The sequence below is a fragment of the Cervus elaphus genome, chromosome 9 (assembly GCF_910594005.1).
Source record: "Cervus elaphus chromosome 9, mCerEla1.1, whole genome shotgun sequence".
NCBI lineage: Eukaryota > Metazoa > Chordata > Mammalia > Artiodactyla > Cervidae > Cervus > Cervus elaphus.
In genome coordinates, this window is record NC_057823.1 from 30,443,958 (window position 1) to 30,463,216 (window position 19,259).

A 19,259-nucleotide genomic window follows, 5' to 3' on the forward strand; every position below is an offset into this window, starting at 1 on the left:
TTCCCAGTGCACCAGGCCGGAGCACTTGTCTCATGCATCCTACCTGGGCTGGTGATCTGTTTCACCATAGATCGTATACATGCTGTTCTTTTGAAAGATCCCACCCTCACATTCTCCCACAGAGTTCAAAAGTCTGTTCTGTATTTCTGTGTCTCTTTTTCTGTTTTGCATATAGGGTTATCGTTACCATCTTTCTAAATTCCATATATATGCGTTAGTATGCTGTAATGTTCTTTATCTTTCTGGCTTACTTCACTCTGTATAAGGGGCTCCAGTTTCATCCATCTCATTAGGACTGATTCAAATGAATTCTTTTTAACGGCTGAGTAATATTCCATGGTGTATATGTACCACAGTTTCCTTATCCATTCATCTGCTGATGAGCATCTAGGTTGCTTCCATGTCCTGGCTATTATAAACAGTGCTGCGATGAACATTGGGGTGCACGTGTCTCTTTCAGATCTGGTTTCCTCAGTGTATATGCCCAGAAGTGGGATTGCTGGGTCATATGGCAGTCTTATTTTTTTGAAGATCATGAGTAGATCTTTCTTTATTGATAGATTCATTTTTTAAACTGTAATTCTCCGGAACCTTTCTGACATCATTAAAACTGGTTACCACACTCGTCTTAAATTCCATTCTCTGTTGTCTTCTCTTGGAATACCCTATTGAGAGGGGCATAGTAAAGGTTGCATGTGTCAATGACACTCCCCCAAAATGTCATACTCTCAGTAGCAATGATAAAATGTGTGTGTGTTAGTCACTCAGTTGTATCCAATTCTTTGCAATTCCGTGGACTGTAGCCAGCCAGGCTCCTTTATCCATGGGATTCTCCAGGCCAGAATACTGGGGTGGGCTGCCATTCCCTTCTCCAGGGGATCTTCTCGATCCAGGGATCAAACCCAGGTCTCCTATGGTTCTTGCACTGGCAGGCAGATTCTTTATGGTCTGAACCACCAGGGAAGTCCAATAATAAAATAAATGACAGTTAAAATATTGACAAAATATTGCAGCTGTGAAAAATTCAAAATTTTCTGGGAATTGACTCCACTTAAAGTTTTGAAACTGTTTTTTTAAAATCTAGCAAATGGTGTCCACCACATAAGCTGACCTAATCATTGATATTTTCTTAACTCTTTACAGTGACAGATTATTACTAGACTTGTCACGGTGATCAATTCATAAGGTATATAAATGTCAAATCATTATTTTGTACACCTGAAACTAATATATGTCAACTATGTTTTAATGAAAAACAAAAAAGAAAGTACTTCTATACACATACTTTAACTTGTCTCTGGTGTACATATTTGTGCTTTTCTGTTGGATATATACCTGGGAGTAGAAATCCTTGATCTTAGATTATCAGCATGTTCAAGTTTAGTAGATACTACTAGACAAATCCCCAAAGTGGACATACCAACAATGTATGGATGCTCCAATTGCTCCACACTCCTCCAATAAAGTGAATGTAAACTAAAACCACTGTAGGATGTTAAGATAATATAAAATCAAATTATAGTAGCACATATCCAGGATGAAATTGAGTATATTAATCAAATTTTTTCAAATCTAGAATTTTCATTTAATTTCTTTTATCTAGATACCTTTTCTCAGCAGAAAGTCTCCCTCTTATCTATTTTTCGAGCATATTAGTCACAGTTGTATTAAAATCTATGTTGGATAACTCCATTGTCTATATCATCGTGACTCTTTCTGTTGTCTGCATTTCCTCATAGTCCCATCACTTGGTATGCCTTATATATTTTGATTGAAGGGTGATTTTTAAAAAAAAAAAGCATTGAGAAGCTTTGAAAATGCAGCCTTCTTCCACGACTGAATTTTATTTAGGTTCTTGCAGGATGTTAGAGCAAAATGAGACCCATCTTATCCAATCTCACTCTGAGTTTATTTGACTGAATTTTAGTCTTTTTAAGGCTTGATCTATCTTGTTCATTTGTCTCAACAGAAGGTTGGGCTGTTTATTATGGTCTTTTGACTTTGGTAGGCTCCTAGCTGCAAATTTTATCTTCCAGCACAGTAACTATACTTAGGATTTCAGTCTTTTAGCAACTGTTTCCTGTTTAGTTCCCCAGACTCTCTGTTTGGTTTATGAATAACGAATGCTTCCGGGGAAGGGAGTGCATACTGCCAGGATTCCGTCTCTGTGCTTCCCTTCTCTTCAAAACATTATTCCCTCAAACCTGAGCTGCTTTGCTATCCCTGAATATCAAAATTTTTCTCTCCAGGTCCAAGAGACTCCTGAAGGCTTATTCAGCTTCCATACCCCTTAATCACCACTTTCTGCTTGATCTATTAGTGGGTCAGGCCATGCTGCTTATGAATCAGCAAATGGTTTGAGGCAAAAAGCAGTATGAAATGTCATGTTTAGCTCAATGAGTTTCTCTTCTCCCAGAGATGTTGACCCATTAGACACTGGCAGTTTTAATAGCTCAGTAGCATTTCAAAGAGATTGCTCTTGTATTCTGCTCAGTCTTTGCAGTTGTTTTTATTATGAAGATTGGTGTGTTTCAAGTTAATTCACCATAACCAGAAGCAGCAGAATTCTTCTCTTTAATTATCTCTTCTAGTGTATGCGGACTTTATTTATTTAATTATTATTATTATTATTTTTTTTTTTGCTTTTTCTCAGTTTAGGCTGAAAATGGCCTCTCTGGAGCCTCATGACTTACAAGTTCAATGCTCAGCAGACATTGACAGAACTTTTATGTGTCAGTTTCAAATTTTCAAGATGAAATATAGTTGGTTGAATGTTATAACTGATACTAGAGGGAGATGGGGAAGGATATTGTGTGTGGGAGTATCATCTGGCCTATTATCTAAGTCACAGGAAAACTGAGAAAAAATTCTCTAAGAAGAAGTAATGGGATTTGAAGAAGGGAAAAGTGAGAGCAATAGCACTCAAAAAGAAGCAGAATCAAATGGAGAAGAAACGCAGAGAGATATAACAAAAGTATGACTTGAAATCTCAAGTTGAAATCTCCAAGGCTCTATTTCCTGACAGGTTTTATGATTTACTTATTTTTTAAAGTGGGGAGCTTCCATGGGAGTCTTTCCAAACTACAATAGTCAAAAAAAAGAAAAAAGAAAAAAAAAGTATGATGTATTTTATCTAGTTTTTTGTTACATTTCTGTGACACATTCAAAACATCCTGACTAAGACAAAATAGTCAGTCTCTAGGTTGGTAAAATTATCTGACAAAATACAGGTTAAAAAACAGGTAGATGGTTTTTAACTCTCTCATACTTGTATTATCCGGTTCTGCTGATCTTCTTTGGTAGGGCCTTGATATTAGCACACAGCTATGCAGTGTGCTAATTTGTAGTATTTTGATTTTCTTTGCATTTCCTACTGGGGCTTCCCTGGTGACTCAGATGGTAAGGGAAGTGCTTGCAGTGTGGGAGACCTGGGTTTGATCCCTGGGTGGCTTCACATTCATCTTGAGAAACAAGACTCTACAAGGTGGCCTTCTCATATTTTTTGAAAAGTGCTGGCTCTTTGCCACGTCCACGTCACTGTGCCTGTGCAGCCTGTGTTAGTTTGTAACACGTGCCTTCTGTGTCTTATTTCCCCAGCACGTATCCTTCGTGCATGTAGAAATAGGTGAGGCCTTTCAAAAGCTGCTCCGCTGAAGGAATGTCATTTTATGTGGCTCCATGGGAAACAGAATCCTTCATTGAAAATGGGAGATCTGTATAACCCCATGACTGACCAATGACTAGGATATTTTTGAAATGATAGAGTATAATGTACTGAGAATAGTTCGTAAAAGCCATGTAGTGTTTATCTGGTTCTCTTTCCTCACTTGCTCTGCTATCACATGAGACTCCTTAAGAATCCCTGTGAAGAAGGATAGGTGTTCTTCTACTAACACTCAACAAGAGGGGCTTCTCTGGTGGTTCGGTGGTGAAGAATCATTCGGCCAGTGCCAAAAACCTGGATTTGATCCCTGATCCAGCAGGATCCCACCTGCCGCAGAACAGCTAAGCCTGTGTACCAAGACTATTGAGCCTGCGCTCTAAAGCCAGAGAGCTGCAACTACCGAGCCCATGTGCCACAACTACTGAAGCCCATGTGACCGAGAGCCTGTGCTCCGCAAGAAGAGAAGCCACCAAAAACAGACGCCTGCACACCACAGCTAGAGTGGCCTCCACTTGCTGAATGTAGGGAAAAGCCCACACAGCAACAGAGACCCAGCGCAGCCAAAAATAAATAAATACAATTTATTTTAAAAAGTAATAATCGATGAGAAACTGAGAGCTTTGCTGCCAGTAGCTCCACTAGAGGGTCTTCCAGACCCAGTCAAGCCTTAGAAGTCAAGTCAGTACAACCACAGAGAGCCACAACACCATTAGAGTTCTCAAACCATAATCACCCAGGGAAGTCACCTCAAATTTCTGATCCGCAGACACTGATATAACAAATGCTTATTGTTAAGTCACTCTCTTGGGGTTTGATTTGTTATTTAGCAATAGGTTACTAACATGGTTCCAGGAAGACCAGGGCCAGTGCAGTTGAAATACTGTGAGTAAAACATAGATGATAGATTAATTTAGAGGGAGGTTTGGAAGTAGCTGATACATGGAACTGCAGACTATGATAAGGAAACTTCAGTTGAATGTCATCAGAGTGTAGCGTTAACATACTGAGGAGAAAGAGAAATAAACCAAATTTAATTGTTCATTCATTTAGCAAATGTTTGTTAAATGCACATTTATGGCAGATATTGAGCTAGGTACCTGTGATACAATGATGAACAAGATATGATATATAAAATGCCTCCTTTATAGAATTTTCATTTCACTGTTCATGGCAATAGCAAACTAAAAGCAAAATGGATACATTTAGATTGGTACAGATTGTGAAGTGTGAGTGGTAATAGAAGGATTAATGTGATAGTGTTGCTGGAAGGGGGATCCCTTCCAGGGTCTGAAGGTGGGCTCTTGTCTAGCACTCAGAAATGAATTGTCTGCAGAGACACACGTGCTGACAACACAAGAGATTTTATTGGGAAGGGGCTCCTGGGCAGAGATCAGTATGGTAAGGGAACCCAGGAGGACTGCTCTGCCATGTGGCTGACAGTCTTGGGTTTTGTGGTGTTAGGATTAGTTTCTGGGTTGTCTTTAGCCAAGCCTTCTGACTCAGAGTCCTTCCTGGTGGTGCACGCTTTGTTCAGCCAAGATGGATGCCAGCAAGAAGGATTCTGGGAGGTGGTTGGACAAGTGGTGTCACTTTTTGACCTTTCCTGAACGCTCCCAGTTGGCGGTGGCTTATTAGTTCCATGTTCCTTACCAGGATCTCCTGTCCTAAAACCTCATGCAAATGGTTACTATGGTGCCTGGCCAGGGTGGGTGGTTTCAGTCTGCATTCTTCCCCTAATAATAGGACAGGGTTGAATGAAAGAAACTGCCCTGGGGTCAGGGAAGACAGCATGAAGGTGATAAAGTTCAAGTCCATACCTTTAGGAAAGTACACAGCAGGCATGGAAAAGTAGATGATAATTGTCTTCAGACACATTGAAAATGTCTTCAGGTGGGAAAGGATTTGATAGAACAGAAAAGAATCTAGTACTGTCAGAGCAGTTCAGGCCGAGATGGGTAGAAATAAGCTTGCAGAAAGAGGCAGGAGCTTCCCTGGTGTCTCAGACGGTAAAGAATCCGCCTGCAATGCGGGAAACCAGGGTTCTATTCCTCAGTTGGAAAGATCCCCTGGAGGAGGGCATGGCAACCCACTCTAGTATTCTTGCCTGGAGAATCCCTGTGGACAGAGGAACCTGGTGAGTTATATATAGTCCATGTGGTCGCAAAGAGTCAGACACGACTAAGCACGTACACACATTGGACCATGTAAAGTCTCAGAACCGTAGAATGGCATTTGGACAAAACTATATTCTAAATGCAGGGAATAACCACTGGAAGTTTCTGAACAGATGAGTATTAAGATCTGATTTATATTTTAAGATTTATTTGATGCTATAGTTTTTTAACTATTTTATAGAAAATATAAATAATTTATAAGATACATAAAGTGTTCAAATTTGTATTTTGAAAGGTGACAGGAAACAAAAAAACAGACTCTTTAGTGACTTTTGCATCGCTTCTGGCTAGAGAAAATCTGTCCTGAATTAGTCCAGTGGCAGTCTATGTGAAGAGAAGTAGATGGATCACATGGATGCAGGATGTAGTTTGGAACTAGCTGTTGGAATTGCTGCTTGATTAGGATGGGACAATGGGTTAGTGAATGCCACAGGCTCTCTTTGTCTTTACAATCTAATGACATGATTGTTTTCCTGTCTAAGGAATTACATGCAAGTGTTTTAAACACTTTTAAAACTGAAAGCAAATGTAAATTATGTTTTCAATTGCTTAAAAATTATAATATCTCTTGAAATCACTAACAAAATCAGAAACTACTCAATTAGTAGACAATGCTAGTTCTTTGACCTTGCCTAAGATATATGAGGGAGAAGGAAATGGCAATCCACTCCAGTGTTCTTGCCTGGAGAACCCCAGGGATGGGGGAGCCTGGTGGGTCACCATCTATGGGGTCGCACAGAGTCGAACACGACTGAAGCGACTTAGCAGCTGCAGCAAGGTATATGAGAAAACAAGGAGAAAGTATATATGATAATGTGTAATAATAAATTCTGCAGATAGAAAATACCAGAAAGGTCTGATGGGGCAAATGTAATGAGAATGATTTTCTGATGTGGACCTCTGTTTATTTAGAAATTAGATGTTAAACTCCTTCTCTGTATGCATTTATTTATTGTGCATTTATTTATTGTGTATGTAGATACTTTATATGCTTTATAGGTGCTTATATTTTTACTATGATCAGAAAATCTCATTGCTTTCCTGTCCACCTCTCATACTATTTTAATGTTGTATTTTATATTATCCTCAGTATGTTATTTACACTTCAACTCCTTCCTCCCATTATTTTAAGGGGGAAAAAAAAAGAGTATGGGTAGTTTTTATTCTATTTCTTAATCCATGATAATATTTCCTCCAAGAATAATATCTATATTGTCAATCAAATTACCTACAGACTGCTGATAAATATTTGGAATATTAGATATCATGCTTCTTTCTAGGCATTTGTTTAAGATCAACTATTCTTTTTTGACAGTTGTTTGAGTTGATTTCCATGACTCTGCCATGTGTTTGCACTTGAAATTTCTTATCTTTTTAGTGAAAGGCATTGCATATTAAGCCATATTGCATTTAAGGAAGCATGTGATAGTTGCTCAGTCATGCCTGACTCTTTGCAACCCCATGGACTGTAGCCTGCCAGGCTCCTCTGTCCATGGAATTCTCCAGGCAAGATAACTGGAGTGGGTTGCCATTTCCTTCTCCAGAGGATCTTCCTGACCCAGGGACCCTGCATTGCAGGAGAGTTTTTACCATCTGAGCTACCAGGGAAGCCTACTATTAAGAGACATTTCTAAGTATAAGGAAGCATAGAGACTGCAAAGGTGTGTGCCCAGTTAAAAGTCAGTTGCCTTGTGATAAGACTTTTCTCCCAAGGCCATTCTTTATAGATTTTGTAAGGCAAAACATGAGGGAAAATCTCTGCTTAGAAATCTGAAAGCAACCTGAAACTTGTAGTGTGAGATCACAGCCACCCTATCCTCATTTCCAATAAAAATTCATTCTGTATGGTTTTTCCCCCTAAAGTGGTATTACTTTCACTAATTACATGATTTCTCTCTTCTTTTACTTTTTGTTCCCCTCCTATTCTTGTTCACCCGTACCCTTCATGTTGCTACCTGTAACCCACAGACTGTCTTTTCATGAACTCAGTTACTATCTCCACACTCGTCCTAATCTCATTTTACTCTATTCTTTTTTCTTCTTCCTGATTGTCATACCTACAATCCAATATGTGTATATACATTCTTATATGTGTCCATGTACAAAGGTATACATGTGTAAGAATTTGTATATACCAATGAGGCTATAAACAGACTGATTTCTCACACTTTCTTCTATCCCCTTACCTAATCATTGCTGTCCTCATTTTCTTTTTTAACTTCTCCCGGAGTGAGGCCATGCACCCAGCTATAATACTCTTGTTTCTGAATAACAGGTTTTTAAGGATGAGAACTCTACAGTCAGAAACATGAAGCTTCCAGTCTTGGAGATTGTTATTACCACCTGGGAATAGCAGAAGTTACTAGAGATGGTTGAGAGGAGCAGGCTTTCTAGCAGCTCTCAGAGGAAATTGCTGAAGTACAAAATCATGCTTGGGGCTGAAATATACTCTCTGCAGATAAGAGCTGTTTGATTGGAGTTTCTTTTTTTCTTTATGGTAAATGCACATTCAAGAGAATGTGATATATCATAATTGTGTGTGTGTGTTTGTGTGTCATACTTATATTTATATATATAGAAATTTGAAGAAAAATAATAAATTTATTAGCTATGGAACCACAATCCAGTTTAAGAAATAGAATATGTCTGCTTCTTAAAAAATCCTTTTGTACTCTGTCTCAACATAACCTGCCTTCCCCTCTAGGGTAACCAATAACCTAAATTTTGTATTTATAATCTCCTTACTTTTCTGCAAAATTTTATTACCTATAAATTTGCAAATGCTCTAAAGGGAAAAGCATTGCAAAATGTCATGTTGACCTAATGAGTTTCCTTCTCTTCGGGGTATTTACCCTGAAGGCCTTTTTGTTTGGTTGGTTCTTATGTGACTCTTCTAGTAATTCTTGATAGGGAAGTTGGCTTAATAGGAGCTCGTCTATCAGTTCTAGATAAAGAATTACTTCCACATTTAACTGAAAGTATGAAAATTGCAGTGTGACATGAAGACACGTGAATCGAGGCTTCTTGTTTGAGAGAACATGGTAAAATATTTAGAGGTTTTCTGGGGAGGAAGGAGAAAGAGCATTTTAGGCAGATGGAATCAGTCCAAGCGGTGGGTATGTGGAATGACTGGATATCACTGGGGCTTGACAGAGAGTCTCCTTTTCCTGCCCCCCGCCCCCTCTTTCTTTAGAGTGCTGAGGCTTGCCAGCTCCAAGTCATCCTGAAAGCTTGAGTAATATCCCTTTCCCTATGAGATGGAGAATCAAATCTGCATTTAAAAAGGCCAAGATAAATAGCATATGAGTATAAGTTTCACTACTAGACTCTGTTTTTAAAACTCTTCCCTTGCTAACTTTCTCTAATAGCCTTTCAGTGTTGTGTGGTTTGCTTCTAGAACAGTTGTCATAGCTACATGTCTGAACTCACTCTACCAGGGTCTTGCTAGCTTACTAAGGATCTACTGTTTACCCATCACTTTTGCCTCAAGTTGCTCATCATCCAGTTATGGGCCCAAGATCTAAATATACAGAAAGTCATTTCACTTTAACCATGGCTCGCTCATTATGTCTGGGATGGCATGAATCCTTATAGTACAAGATGTATAAATGTGTGCATTTATACCAGGTGGAAAGTGGAAGTCACTCAGTCATGTCCAACTCTTTGCAACCCCATGGACTGTATAATCCATGGAGTTCTCCAGTCCAGAATACTAGAGTGGGTAGCCTCTCCCTTCTCCAGGAGATCTTCCCAACCCAGGGATCGAACCCAGGTCTCCCGCATTGCAGACAGATTCTTTACCAGCTGAGCCACAAGGGAAGCCCATTTATACCAGGAAATGTGTGTAAAAATTATCTGGATGTAATAACAAAAAACTAGGAACAGTAGAAATTTCTCTCAATGGAGAATAAATAAACTATGATACAAACAGTCAGAGGAATGTTAAAAAGGCAAATTTAATTCCTTCTCTTTGAATATATCTACACTGGTGCATCACAGAGACATAATGTTGACTGAGAAATAAGTATTGTTCCCTTTTGTAAAACATATATACAGACATGTGTACTAATATTAAAGATAGCAAGATTTTATATAAAGGATAACATGGGCCTTTAAAAACACTTACATGCGTTTTATTCTCATAATATCCATATGCGTTAGACTCTATCATCTTACCCACTTTTTCAGATGAGGAAACCAACAAGTTTAATAACTTGCCTAAAGTAACACAGGTAGAAAGTGGCTGAGCTGACGCCAGAATCTGTGCTCTTCAAGGCCATGCTGTGTTGCCTCATGAAAGCCTGACGCTCTTCATTGGCAGAATAGTCACCAACTTCATAATAATTGTTACCTCTCAGGGTGAGGAAGGAGAATGGAATACATGGTAGGACTTTTATTCTATGAACAGCATATTATTTTCTTAAAAAAGGAAGATGAAAGGAGACCTATAGGAAATTTGACATGATATTAAAATTTGTTTTATCTCAAGTTTCTCATATTAATGTTTCCCCACTTTTCTGGCTAGTTAAAACATGCAATTAATTGATTTTTTTTAAGATGAATTAGAAAAGGACTTCATGTCTTATGAGACAAGTAACCATGACAGCAAAACCTATCTTGATACAGTGTTACTGCCATAATTAGCACAATACCTAGAGCACTTGAATGTTTACAGAGCGTTATTACCTCATACATATACAGTCCTGGGTAGTGAGTAAGGCAAGTGTTAAATAATTTTACACAAAAGCAAACTGATGCTGAGAGAGGGTAAGTAACCTGCTAAATCCATGCAGTGATTGGTTGTTGATAAGTCAGTTTTTGTTGCCTAATCCCGTGAAGATAACATAACAACAGCACTTCTCTCATTAAGAATAGTCCAGAAGCACATTAGGCATGGGAAAGTGCTTAGAAGAAAGAAATCCAGTCAACAAGACCCTAACTCAGTCATTCCTTTTACGGCAAAAGACTATGATTCCTATCTCTTATTTATCAGAAATCATGGATTAAAGCTTGAGAAACAGCTCTGGGTTCTTTCCTTTCCCATCTCCCCATCATGACTACGTCCATAACACAATGAGAGGAGGCATAGATGAGGCAATCTAGTCTTTACTGGTACTAGCACAACTCTAGTGCTTTCTTCTAGACCTCTGCTGTTCACATGTGGCTGTTGAGAACTTAAAAATGTGGTGGTGTGATTGAGAAATTATAAATTCTACCTAATTTAAATTTTAAAACTGAAGCACTATAAAATATATTTTTCATAAAATGCTACTTTATTATTTTTAAGACATGTCACTTTAACATTTTCTTTCTGTGAGATACTATTGTTGCCTTTTCATATCCATGTCAGACTTGCATAACAGATAAACATATCAGATTTAATCAGATCTAGTCAGTGTAACTGGGTAGATTCAATTTGAATGACTTTTTTTTTAATGCTCAGATGTAACATTGTAATGTGTTTCCTGTTTAAACATTTTATGCAAGCAGCACAAGTTACAGTGATACCTACAATGTACAGTTCATTTATTCCAGTATTAATATGAAAGTTTAATCTACCTACTGTATTACAGTTTTGTAAATTTCACTTCATAGTAATGTACTTCATAGAATTGTTTGCATCTGATTATATCATATATCTTAAATATTAAGTTTTTAGAATACTGTCATCCCCCTCAAAAAATTTTACTTTGAAAGTTTAATATAAAAAACATTTTAGGGGTTTATCAAAAACAGAAAACAAAAAAGACGTGATCTCAAGACCTGGCAGGTTCAAGACCCGTTCCTTGAACAGCTTTGGATGGTAGTAGAGTTACTTGGCGGAGAAGGCAATGGCACCCCACTCCAGTACTCTTGCCTGGAAAATCCCATGGATGGAGGAGCCTGGTAGGCTGCAGTCCATGGGGTTGCTGAGTCAGACACGACTGAGCGACTTCACTTTCACTTTTCATTTTCACACATTGGAGAAAGAAATGGCAACCCACTCCAGTGTTCTTGCTTGGAGAATCCCAGGGATGGGGGAGCCTGGTGGGCTGCCGTCTATGGGATCACATAGAGTCGGACATGACTGAAGTGACTTAGCAGCAGAGTTACTTGGACATAATAGGGCCATAAATTCCCCACTTACATTCTAGGAAGGTAGGAGACCAAGTAGCTTTGCATATCATAAAAGTGGAAACTGGAAGTTTGGGAGTGACTCAGTATAACTTCAGAAAGGTGGGAAGAATCCATGACCCTGAATCTTTGTGGGAGGAAATAGCTGCCCTGCTTTGTCCTAATGAAGCTGGGAGATGGGCCCTGTTCCCCACCTCTTAGCTGAGACTTAATGAAATTTTATATGGCTGTACACACCACTTCCCTGTCTTTCACCCTTGTACATACTCAGAAGCCCAGAATTTCCAGATAGGCTCCTATTTATCTCCCACCTAAAATGAAAGCGATGCATGCTCAGTGGCTCTAATCGCAGACTACCTCAACACTCTTCTGCCTCAACACTAGAAAGGATGCATGCAGCTCTGTGTGAGTGTGAATATGTACATGTAGTAACCGTGGCTATCTACTGGATACTATGGACGGGGGGTGGGGGGGGTGGGGGTGGTGGTGGTAAGGCAGTTCCTCTTCTCTGCTTTTCTTTCCTGAAGTGGGATAGGCCTAAACAAACAAGGAACAGAGGAAAGGTTTTGGCAAAGAGAAGAAGGGAAGAAGGACATACTCTTTACAGGCTTGGAGTATATCTTCAAGTAGTATGCATGTCATTCTCCAGCCACCAAATGGGAACTGGATTCAAACCTTGGGTCATGATCATTGATTCCTGGCTGAGGCCAGATCTCTCATTCTATGACAGTCCAGCTCTGAAGGAGATCATGGACAGAAACTTTCTCTTGAAAACAGTGATTTTTTTTTTTTTTGCACTTATAATTGTAGTCAGTGGCCTGTGGATATAGAATAGAGTAGGCATTGGTTTGGTATATATGTGTTGGAGGAGGTAGGGGTTTGGGATGATGACTTATCACCAATGGGTGGGTACCTTGGGGATGGGAATATTGATGTTGTTGTTGTTCAGTTGCTGAGTCATATCAAACTCTTTGCAACCCCATGGACCATAGCAGGCCAGGCTCCTCTGTTCTCCACTGTCTCCCCAAGTTTGCTCAAATTCATGTCCATCAGTTTGATAGTGATTGTGGTAGTGATGCTGTCTAACCATCTCATCCTTTGCTGCCCCCTTCTCCTTCTGCCTTTTGCATCAGGTGGCCAAAGTATTGGAGCTTCAACTTCAACATCAGTCCTTCCAATGAATATTCAGGGTTAATTTCCTTTAGGATTGACTGATTTGATCTCCTTGCAGTCCAAGAGTCCAAGACTCTCAAGACTCTTCTTCAACACCACAATTTAAAAGCATCAATTCTTCAGTGCTCAGCCTTCTTTATGTTCTAACTCATATCTATACATGACTACTGGAAAAACCATAGCTTTGACTAGATGGACCTTTGTCAGCAAAGTGATGTCTCTGCTTTTTAATACACTGTCTAGGTTTGTTATAGCTTCCCCCCACCCAAGGAGAAAGCACCTTTTAATTTCTTGACTATAGTCACTGTTGGCAGTGATTTTGGAGTCCAGGAAAATAAAATCTGTCATTGATTCCATTTTTTCCTCTTCTATTTGCCATGAAATGATGGGACTAGATGCCATGATCTTAGTTTTTTGAAGGTTGAGTTTCAAGCCAGATTTTTCACTCTTCTCTTTCACTTTCAAGAAACTCTTTAGTTCCTCTTCACTTTTTGCCATTAGAGTGGTATATCTACACATCTGAGGTTGTTGATATTTCTCCTAGCAATCTTGATTCCAGCTTGTGAGTCATTCTCTCTTGTGTTTCTCATGATGTACTCTGCAAAAAAGTTAAATAAACAGGGTGACAATACACAGCCTTGTCATACTGCTTTCCCAATTTGGAACCAGTCAGTTGATCCATGTTCAGTTCTAACTGTTGCTTCTTGACCCACATACAAGTTTCTCAGGAGATAGGTAAAGGTTCTCTGGTATTCCAATCTCTTTAAGAATTTTCCACAGTTTGTTGTGATCCACACAGTTATAGGGTTTAGCATAGTCAGTGAAGCAAATTAGATGATTTTGTGGAACTCCCTTGCTTTCTCCATGATCCAACAAGTGTTGGCAATTTGATCTCTGGTTCCTCCATCTCTTTGAAACCCAGATTGATTGTGATGCTCTGGAGAAGGAAATGACAACCCACCCCAGTATTCTTGCCTGGAGAATTCTGTGGAGAGGGGCCTCATCGGCTATAATGCATGGGGTCGCAAAGAGTCGGACATGACTGAGCAGCTAACACTGCACTACTTGATTGTGGGGTGCAGATTTTGTCCTTGATGCAAACAGTTTAACCATCAGAATAGGGTACCACATTGTCATTTTCTTTGACTTGGCAGAGCCTTGGATATCTTCTCCAGGGACACCAACAATTATGCCCCAAGGGAAGACCTAAACCCTGTGCCAAAGATTCAAGCCCATTGAAGCCTAAGTAGCAAAAGTCACCCACGAGTCCTCATCTTGAATAACTCCGTGGCATCTGGATGAAAGCAGCTGAAGCCCAATTGGAACAGCTGTAAAGACTAATTTGAAGAGGTTGATAGACAGAGGCAAAGGGGTGCTGTGCTCAGTCACTGAGTCATGGCCAACACGTTGTGACCCCGTGGACTGTAACCTGCCAGTCTCCTCTCTCCATGGAATTTTCCAGGCACGAATACTGGAGTGGGTTGCCATTTCCTTCTCCAAAAGGGGTAAAGGGTTCCGCATGAAAGCTGAAGTGAAGGCAGACACTAAAGCCACATGATAAACCACCACTGACTCGACTCTAGGCCAAAAGGGGTGGAGAGAGCAGGAGCAGTATTGTTCAGCCTGGCACCATCCTACTTTATTCATCCTGCCCTAGATCTCATATTGCTGACCTAAAAAAGCAAACTTTAGCTCCTAAAGAGAGTACACATAGCCTATAGATCTGAAAGATGGTGTTTTGCTTTTTATAACATACTTAATAACATTGTACATCCATCATTTTATTTGGTTCTCTCAACTTAACTCCAGGTACGCTGTTACCTCATAAATGGAAAATCCAGGACTCTAAACCTCAGGGGATGTTCCTTTTCCATGAGCCCATGAACCAAGTCTATCTCACTGAGGGAGAGGTGCTGACTTAAGAGATTTGAGTGACTGCCATTCAGTCACACGGCAAGTCATATCTGGCTCCTAGCTCTTTTTTGTCTTGAGAGACACATGGGACGAGGCAGTCAGGATGCACATACACCAAGGTGACTAGGAAGTGACGTGTCCAAAAATGCCCCAGGTGGCACAGTTCAGGTAGGTTCCCCCACCTTCACTCTCCCTTTCACAGTTTCCCCTCCGAATTATGACTACAGAAGCCCCCAAAAGCAGGAGAGTTCTTTTTCTCCAATACAGAAAATTTCGTCAAATATTTTGTGTAACACCAGTGATGCACAGCTCCAGAGTGCATTATTTATCCAGGTGTGTGCGTGTAGTTGATCAGTCATGTCTGACTCTTTGTGACCCTGTGGATTGTAGACTGCCAGGCTTCTCTGTCCATGGGGATTTTCCATCAAGAATATTGGAGTGGGTTGTCATGCCCTCCTCCAAGGGATCTTCCCAACCCAGGGATTGAACCCAGGTCTCCTGTATTGCAGTTGCAATTCTTTACCATCTCAGCCACCAGGGAAGCCCAAGAATACTGGAGTGGGTAGCCTATCCCTTCTCCAGGGGATCTTCCTGATCCAGGAATTGAACCAGGGTCTCCTGCACTGCAGGCTGATTCTTTACCAGCTGAGCTATCAGGGAAGCCCATTTATCCAGGAGGTAACATCAAATAAGATAAAGATAGGGATTCTTGGAATCACATACTCTCAAGTCCTAAACACCTAATGTTAGGACAGCAGCTCAGATGCATGAATGGTCTGGTATCTTGGAGATGGAATGAACACAAAGTCCTTTGAGCCTAGCTGCTAAGACTTCAGATTAATCTTCTAAGGCAGATTCTGCCTAGGTGAATTCTTATGGGAAACCTCAGTCTTGAGAGTTTCCATTAAGGACTGAAATAAGCTTTTCAAGCCTTAGAACAGAGGCCTAGAAGACTTTGCATCTATTTGGGTGCCCAGTAGGATAACCCCTGGGAATGTGGTTATTAAGCATTTAAATTAACTATAATAAAATAAAGTTAAAAATTCAAATGCTGTCAGAGAACCCACACTTCAGTTGCCCAATAGCCACATATGCTTGGTAGCTATCACATTAGTTACTGCAAATGTAGAGCATTTTCTTCCTCGAAAAATATTCTGTTGGAAAAAGAACTTCTGTTAGTCCTAGAACCCAGAATCTAAATTAGCCTCTTCTTTTTCTGTGGTCATCAGGACAGCTTTGGGTGTCATCGGGAAGACCAAGTGAGGAGGTGGGGAGGACTGAGTCCTTATAGACACCTGCCCTCCAGAGAGAGCAGAAATGGTCAGGCTTGAGCAGCCAGTGCCTGAGATATTAGGACCGAAGGCCGGGGGTTTCTGGAGATCGGTTCTGTGGGTGGTGTTCATGAGCAGGTGGTAACAAGTTCTGTAAGTTACAGAATCCTCTGTGGAAATAGCTTCTCTAACAGGTCTTCTGCCTTGGATTGTCACTGGAGAAAATGTCCAGTTGGGTGAAAAGAATCTTTTGATTATCTAGTGAGCGCAAAAAAAATGTGCTTATCTGAAGGCAGAATCGTGTAGATTGTCAAAATGTCTTTTCCATCCACAGAGGAGATACCTATCACCTGTTCTGTATGTCAAGAAGAAAAGAAGAGAGTCACATGAACTGTATATGCAGTCCATAAGTTAAAAGCACTTGACATTTTCTATAACACAGCCCCATGATATGAATCATCCACTGTCCAGTAAATGGGTTATGCTGAACATTTGCATTCATTAGCTGAGCTGTCATAAAGACAGAGTGTTGTGATTGTTACTTCTAGTCCTCATTCTATGCAGTAGACACTTGGAAAACAGGCGAATGTTGCCCACGTAGCTCATAGCAGGTTTCTGCGGGTAAGCGGCCGTTGGCATCTTTCTTCTCTCTTACTGTGCTTTTCAATGAGTACTAAAGAATTGCTTTAGGAGCTGGAGGAAGCTGTCAGATCCCCTGTGAGATTAAATGAACAAGCGGAACAGAACAGAAAGACAAAAAGAGACCTACCTCCTGGTACAGTGGCTTTGCTTTGGTACCTTGCTTTGACTCAGAGCTGTCAGGAAAAGAGGGATCTCCAGTGCCAGCAGTAAAAACTGGCTCCTCCTTCAGTCCTCAATGTTATGATTGTCTCAGAAAAGTATAGTTTCCCATTTAAACACATTGGAGAGGACACTTCACCAGAAGGAATTTGCTTTGTCTTCAAAATGCTTCTGATAATATGCCAATCCTTCTAAACAAATAAATTCTTTCCAGGAATTCTTCCCTCCTTACAGCTGCTTCAGTTACTGTTGGGGCCAATCTGTAGATGCATATATCTCCTTCGGGATATTATTGCCTCCCATGTACTCTACAGACCAAGACCCTCAAAGGCCACTCTTAAGTCCCCCAAAAAACACTTTCCTGCTCAGGCCCAGCACGGGGGTCTGAAAGAGGATGACAGCATATGATTTTCTTGTAAATAATCAGATTCATTTTGGTGATATGGCACATCTTTGAAACCATGTATCACTCCTAGACACATATTAATACTCCTCATTCTCCTTTGCTGGTCCCTCCTCATCTGCTCTTTCTTAAAGTCTAAGTACTCCAGAAACCAGCTCTTAATTTCATCCAATCCCCCGACTTTAAGTCCCACACATATATGCTGCTGCCACCCCAAATTCAAACCTACACTCCTTCAGTTCAGTTCCATCTCGATTGGCAGCAATTCCTCCTTTCCGCTGAAGGCCAAAAGTCTTAGTGTAACTTTTGAATTATCTGATGAGGTGCTGGTAAATGCTCCACAGTCAACTATCCAGGAAAAAAATAAAATTACTTGTTGAGTTTGCTGATTTCCACTGTGTGAATATTCTCACCATGCCTAGAATCCATTGATGTGACTTCACTGTGGGCCAAGGTAAGAAGCCATGGCACAATCAGCTCTGCTCAGCTGGTGTAAGCTGGGCTCCACCTCTAGGTTTTTATCTCTTTCCCTCACATCCCACCTTCAATTCAGAAGTAAATTCAACTAGCACTGCTTGCAAGCCACATCCAGACTCCAACTCTCTTTAACCCCTGCTCTGTACCATTCATGTTCTAGCCACCATCATTTTCACTTCAAGTTTTGCAGTAGCCTCTTAACTAACCTCCTTTGCCTCATGTGGTCTATTCTTAACTAAAGGAATCTTTTTAAAAGATGAATTATGTCACTCCTCTGTTTGGGACCTTCTAGTACTTTCCATCTCACCAGGCAATGTAAAAGTCATCAAACAGTAGTCCATTCCTGCTTTATTTTTCTGTATTTACCTTACTGTTTTCTAACATGATAGTTTACTGTCTTATCACTTATTTGCCTGCTTTCCCATTCTAAAATGTAAGCTCTTTGGTGCTACAGATTTTTGTCTCTCACGTCTGAAGCCCCAGCTCATGTAAGAGTAACAGACGTATAGTAAGCATTCCGTAAACAATTGTTGAATGAATGAGTGAATCTTACCTCTTCACTGCTTTGACCCCATTGTTCCTCATCTTGCTGTCCTCCTAATTCCTGGGGCTTGCTTACTCTTGCCTGACTACTGACCCAAATGACCGTCCTTCACTGCTTCAGATCCCACATTTAACAAGTCAGGTCCTGACACCTCCCTGCTTTGTACGTACTTCCAGCACTGCCTGTTTGGGTCTGCCTCATTGCCATCTACAACCTGGAGTAACACATGAATATTCCTCTTCGGCTGCCTTCCAACATCTTCATATTTTTAGAAGGTGAATGATCATGTAACCCATTTTCTCTTCTATACTTGGCACTATGAGGATCACTGAAAACGTACTTTAGGTGAATAATTATACTTCTGTGTTAAGCAAGTATCCATCATCACTGATACAAGTTCATAAAAAGGTGATTAGTACATGAGTAAATAATCAGAGTCTTGATAATTAACATTTATTGAACTTTTACTGTATATTGGACACTGTCTGCTTTATCTCTTTATAGCGATTTTCATATTCACTTTTGTTGACTTAGATCAAGAGTTTGAATTTCTAAAATAGCCTTTCAGTCATAATCCATGTTTTCACCTTTTTCCCTTCCGATACTATCATTCACACTATAATCTCCCTGACTTTTAAAATGTTTTAAAATGCTCCTGACCCCTCTAACCGTAATTAATAAAATCCAGAGTCTTTATCCACATCCAGGGATAATACTTAATATC